Raw genomic sequence first — 6439 nt, 5'->3', positions numbered from 1 at the left:
CCGCGGCGTCGGGGGCCTGGGCAGCGAGGTGGGCACCGCGCGACTCCCAGCCGGCGAGAGGCTGGGCTTGGTGCTTGGCCTTCTAAGGGAAAGGCAACCCTGGGGGCGGAGTCGGGGAGACGCTTTCCGAGCTTCCCCGACCGCCTCCCCGCTTAAGGAGGACCGAGCGAGTTCCCTGGATGCGCCCGGAGAAGGCGACCAGGCCGGAGCGGCCCCCGCAAGGCGGAGCAGTGGGGACCTAGAGCCAGCCCCAGCCGCCTGGGTGTTCCCCGGGGTCCATTTGAAAATTGGGTTGTCTTCCTCGTTCGTAGAGGTTCTTTCCAGAGTCTGGATACGTGTTCTTGGTCCGGACGCATGCCCTTTGTATTGTAGATGGATTCTTGGATTCGCATTTATTGAAGTTATTGCAAATATCTTCCTCTATTTTGTGGTTTACTTTTGCTTTGGATGAACAGGAGTTACTCTTAGTGATGTCCAATTTATCAATATTTTCTTTATGGTTAGTACCTTTTTATTGGGATATCCTCCTGTATTTCCTTTTAGAAGCTTGTTTTAGGGCTCATATTTAGATCTATGATTGATTACATATTAATTATTGTGAATGGTGGTGTACGGGGCTAGAGCTCATTTTTTTCCGTGTAGATATCCAATTGACCTGGCATCATTTATTGAAAAGCATCATTTTTTTCCCACCGAATTGGAGGAGTCCCTAATATCTCAACGTAAATCAGCTGAAGAGTGTGTGTGTGTGTGTGTGTGTGTGTGTGTGTGTGTCTGTGTCTGTTTCGGAACTCTATCCCACTGGTTTATTTCTTTATCCTTGAATCAACCTCACACAGTTTGAACAATAGGATTAACCAACTTGGCCTAATTCACGTGTGTACAACACTATAAAATACTTATTCTTCCCATGTGCACATAGGATGTTTATCGAAATAGACCATATCATGGACCTTATACAAGTCTCAGCAAATCTCAAAGGACTGAAATCTTACAGCGTGTCCTCTCTGAATTAAAAGTCAATAACAGAAAAATTACTGGAAAATCTGCAAATGCTTGGAAATTACATGTCACACTTCTAAATAATCAATGGGTCAATAATCACAGTGGAAGATTAAAATATGTTGACAAGAACAGTGAAAAATAAGACATATCAAATGCTGTACAGTGCAACTAAAACACTGCTTAGAGGAAATTTGATAGCTTTAGAAGAAGGATTGAAAATTAGGCCAGGTGAAATGACTCAGACCTGTAATCCCGGCATTTTGGGAGGCTGAGGTGGGCAGATCACCTGAGCTCAGGAGTTTGAGACCAGCCCGGTCAAAATGGTGAAAACCCCGTCTCTACTAGAGATACAAAAAATGAGTTGGGTGTGGTGGCAGGTGTCTGTAATCCCAGCTACTAAGGAGGCTGAGGCAGGAGAATTGCTTGAACCTGGGAGGCGAAGGTTGCAGTGAGCAAAGATCATCCCACCTGCACTCCAGCCTGGACAACAGAGTGTGATTCCATCTCAAAAAAAAAAAAAAGGAAAAAGAAAAATAAAATTACTGCTCTAAGCTTCCACTCAAGAAGCTAGAAAAGAACAATAAAACTAAAGATGAAAGGAAATAATAAAAATAAGAGCAGAAATTAATGGAATAAAGCAAAAAATAGAGAAAATCAACAAAGCCAAAAATTGGTTCTTTGAAGAGATTAATAGAACTGATAAACCCCCAGAAAGATTAAGAAAAAAGATAACACAAATTTCACTATCAAGAATGAAAAAGAGGACATCACTGTAGATACTACAAGCATTAAAGGGATAAAAAGATAGTATGGAGGACTTTTTGACAGTGCATTTGAAATTTTAGATGATACACAACTTACCAAAACTGACACTAAAAGAAAGAGAAAATCTGGATAGTCCTACACCAATTAAATACATTGAATCTGTAATTTAAAATCTTCCCACAAAGAAAATTCTAGGTTCAGATGGTTTCATTGAGAAATTCTTCTCAACAGTTAAAAAAAATACCACCAGTCTCATACAAACCTGCACAGAGACTAAAAATGAGGGAGTATTTCCCAACTCATTTTATGAGGTCAATGTAATTTTAATACCGAAACCTGTCAGGAACATTACCAGAAGCTAGGAAAGCTATGGAACTTCTATCTGCTATGACTTTCCTGTCTGGGAAGTAGGAAGAATAATAATACCTACCTCCTAGGATTGTTGAGAGGACTGAATTCTTTTTTTTTTTTTTTTTTTTTTTTTGAGACGGAGTCTTGCTCTGTTGCCAGGCTGGAGTGCAATGGCGCAAACTCGGCTCACTGCAATCTCCGCCTCCTGGGCTCCAGCGATTCTCCTGCCTCAGCCTCCCGAGTAGCTGGGACTACAGGCACCTGACACCATGCCCGGCTAATTGTTTGTATTTTTGGTAGAGACGGGGTTTCACCATGTTGGCCAGGATGGTCTCGATCTCTTGACCTCGTGATCCGCCCGCCTTGGCATCCCAGAGTTCTGGGATTATAGGCGTAACCCACAGCACCCAGCCTGGGAGGACTGAATTCTTAATCCATGTCATGTAGTAAGTGCTCTGTCATTGTTAGCTGCTTTTTCAGAAAAGCTGTAGTACTGTAAAATCTGAGGGTGCATTTTAATGAACTCTTTAATGCAGAGTCTAGAGCTCCTTGGACAGTGTGTGCCTCAGATTTCTGAAGAGCAGTCAGGTTTGGGATTCCCTGTATTTTATAGATAGCATTACAGAAATGCAGAGAGGGAAAAGATCTCGCCCAAGGAGTCACTGCAAGACTGGGCATGGCCAGACTGTAAACCTTGGGGTCTAACTCCATGGTTCCTGAAGTACCTCTGTCAGGGGAAGAGCCTATACTTGCAGGCAGGAGACCAGGAAGCTCACACCTGCAACCTTCCCGCTGTGTAGCCTCAGGCAACTTCCTGCCCCATTCACAGGCTCAGTTTCCTCCTGTGCAGAATGAACTCATACTTCCTGCTTCCTGTCTCCTGTTGGAGCCGTCTCCTGGGCTCTGACATGGGGGTAGTGGGCCACTGGGCATAATTGATAGACATGTTCTGCATCCCAGGAGCTGCAGAAACCAGGTAACGCTGTGTCTCTGGATGTTCAATATGGAACATTGCTAGCAGTAAGGAACTGAAAATGACCTAAGTGTGCCAGGCGTGGTGGCTCATGCCTGTAATCCCAGCACTTTGGGAGGCTGAGGCATGTGGATCACCTGAGGTTAGGAGTTCGAGACCAGCTTGACCAACAAGGTGAAACTCCGTCTCTACTAAAAATACAAAAAATTAGCCAGGCGTGGTGGCGCATGTCTGTAATCCCAGCTACTCGGGAGGCTGAGACAGGAGAATTGCTTGAACCCAGGAGTCGGAGGTTGCGGTGAGCCGAGCTCATGCCACTGCACTCCAGCCTGGGCAACAGAACGAGACTTTGTCTCAAAAAAAAAAAATGACCTCAGTGTTTATGAAGAGATCAAGCCCAGCATGGTGACACTGCACTAGTAGTCCCAGCTCCTTGGGAGACTGAGGCAAGAGGATTGCTTGAGCCCAGGAGTTCAGGGCTGTAGTGCCTGTGAATAGCCACTGCACTCAGCCTGGGCAACTTAGCAAAGACGGGTTTCTAAAACAAATTTTAAAAAGAGAGCAGATGAGGAGATTAAGCAATCTGGAGTACCTAGACCGCAAACCTTTATTCAGACCTTAAAAAACTTGGGCCATGCTGGAGTTAGCTGAGGTCTTCCTGTCCACTGAGACATGGAGGAGGCCCAGTCCCAGCCCTCAATTTCCCAAGAGTGCTTTGACTTCTTGGGAGCCTACATTTCTCCGGTCACCTTTGGCCCTGATTTTCTGTCTCTGCAGAACTCTTACATCCACTCTTGCCATGCAACTGACTCCTCTCTCTGCCCCAGTGTCGACCTAGCATGGAACTCGGTCCCTGGTTGGTGAGTGGGCTTCTGAGCGCTGATACCAGCCCACCAGACTGGCTTAAGCACAGGGCAGTTTGTTGATTTGTGTGACCAGAGAGAGGTCGGTTGGTTTCAGGTGTAGCTGGATCCAGGAGTCTCTTTCCATCTGTGCTCCCCTGTGATGGCTCCACTCTCAGACAGACTGTCCTGGTGTAATTGCAGGATAAAGCCCGCAGCTCCCTGTATATACCTCACAAGTTCAGGCTTTGCCAGTGGAAAAAAGTCGGGCTGTCCAGGTAGCTCTGGGAGATCCCCTGGGGTGGGCAGCTTCTGTACTCTGTCCATTTCCAAGCCAGCTGTGGCTGGACATGGGGAAGGTGTTAAGCATTCAGGCCTGGGTCTCATACCTGGCCCTGGATGGTGTGGAAGCGGGTGGGCCCCCATCAGCTCCTGTGGAATGTGACCTGGAGGATGCTGGATTTCCATAAGAGCCTGCTCACTCAAGGCTGCTGTGTGGTCACAGAGTGGGGCGCAGAGGGGTCCATAACCCAGGGATGCCCACATTCAACATTCCAAATTCAAGCCAGCCCCTCAGGCTTGGGATTCTCCCAGCCTAGCCATTCACCTCCTCATGGCTCCTCTCTATCTCATCTCTCATGTGACGGCTGCTTGCCTCCCCCACCCTGGTCCTCTCTCCTCCTTGGCTCAGGCCCTGCCATACAGAGCCAGCCCCTGACGGCACAGAACGGGAGCATCCTGGTTGTCCTCCTGGAAGGCTGCTGTGGCCTTGTGCCGCCTTGGAGACTGAGCTGAGCCCTCCCTCCCACGGTGACAAATGTGTGGTGCCCCCCAGAAGCAGGGCACCTTCCTCTGTGCAGCCACCTGCCCTGGCCGGCTGCAAATCTCAGATGCTGTGAGTAGATCTGTCATCCATTTCCTTTGCCCAATGGGTCTGAGGCAGATCTGAGACTCTACCCCTAGCATGGAGTGGGGAGGGAGGTCTGCCGGTCTTGGGAGGCTTCCGGAGCCCCCCTCCCTGTGTCCAGTGACTTCCCTCACTGTGGGGTACCCCTTGGGGTAGAGGCCACTCTACCCCGTTGCCCTTGGCAACGCTATACCCTGAAGTGAGTTGTGTGGGTGATACAGCTTGGATCTGTGTCCCAGCTCAAATCTCCCGTCAAATTGTAAACCCCGGTGTTGGGGGAGGGGCCTGGTGGGAGATGATTGGATGATGGGGGCTGATTTGCAGTGCTCGTGATAGTGAGTGAGTTCTCACGAGATCTGCCTTTTTAAAAGCGTGTGGCACCTCGCGCTTCACTCTCTTCCTCCTTCCCCTTCGTAAGACACGCGTCTTTCCTCTTCGCCCTCCGCCATGATTGTAAGTTTCCTGAGGCCTCCCAGCCATGCTTCCTGTACAGCCTGTGGAACGGTGAGCCAATTAAATCTCTTTTCTTTATAAATTACCCAGTCTCGGCTGGATGCAGTGGCTCACACCTGTAATCCCAGCACTTTGGGAGGCTGAGGCGGGTGGATCACCTGAAGTCAGGAGTTGGAGACCAGCCTGGCCAACATGGTGAAACCCCGTCTCTACTAAAAATACAAAAAATTAGCTGGGTGTGGTAGTGGGCACCTGTAACCCCAGCTACTCCGGAGGCTGAGGCACAAGAATTGCTTGAACCCAGGAGGCAGAGGTTGCAGTGAGCTGAGATCGTGCCACTGCACTCCAGCCTGGGCTACAAGGGTGAAACTCCATCTCAGAATAAATAAATAAATAACCCAGTCTCAGGTACACTGGGGACGCCATGCCGGGGGTGGGTGGGACTGGGCGGGCGTTCAGCCTGCAGGCCACAGGGGTCGGTGGCAGCAGAGTCCTTGGACTTTGTGCCGGCCACCTCACTCTGGACTGGCCTCTCCACCCACTACCCGGTGGCCTTCAGATGGTCCTTTTTTTTGCAAAACCAGGCAGAGGGCTCTGTGGTGAGCCGCCCAGAATCTTTCTGCTGGGTGGTGTGTGTCTGCACGTGCCCCAGGCTGGCACCCCTCCATCACCTCCCGGTCACTGCAGGCTGCCTCTGAGGAGGGCAGTACTCGCCCACAAAGGCCCACGGAGCCATGGCTTCTTCCCAGTGGTGATCCCTGATGGGCTGGAAGGTGACCGAACCGCTTGTCCTTTATAAGCTGGGCTTGCTGCTTGCCGTTGAGGAAGAGCTTGTCATGGGTGTGAGCGTTTAAAAGTGGAATGTGAGTTTCTGAACGCGCTGGCATTGCAGGGGAAAGTACATACTTGCAGGGAAAAAGGCACGAAGGAGACACAGGAGACGGGGGCGGGGAACGGAGGATTGAGCAGCGGCGGCAGCCTCAGGCATAGGTGGGTCCTGCCTGGCCCTACCACTCCGGCCTCATTCTTTAGAGGGTCTGTTCTGAGCCCAGCCCCTAAGGGGTACTGAGCTGTCAGTATGTGCAGGGGCGTGGATGGTATGAGTGGGCCGGACAGGGTGTGGACTGGCATGGCGCGGCATGG

Source organism: Pan paniscus, chromosome 13 (genome assembly GCF_029289425.2).
Source record: "Pan paniscus chromosome 13, NHGRI_mPanPan1-v2.0_pri, whole genome shotgun sequence".
Classification (NCBI taxonomy): Eukaryota; Metazoa; Chordata; class Mammalia; order Primates; family Hominidae; genus Pan; species Pan paniscus.
The sequence above is the reverse complement of the archived record's forward strand: the minus strand, read 5'-3'. Positions refer to the sequence as shown.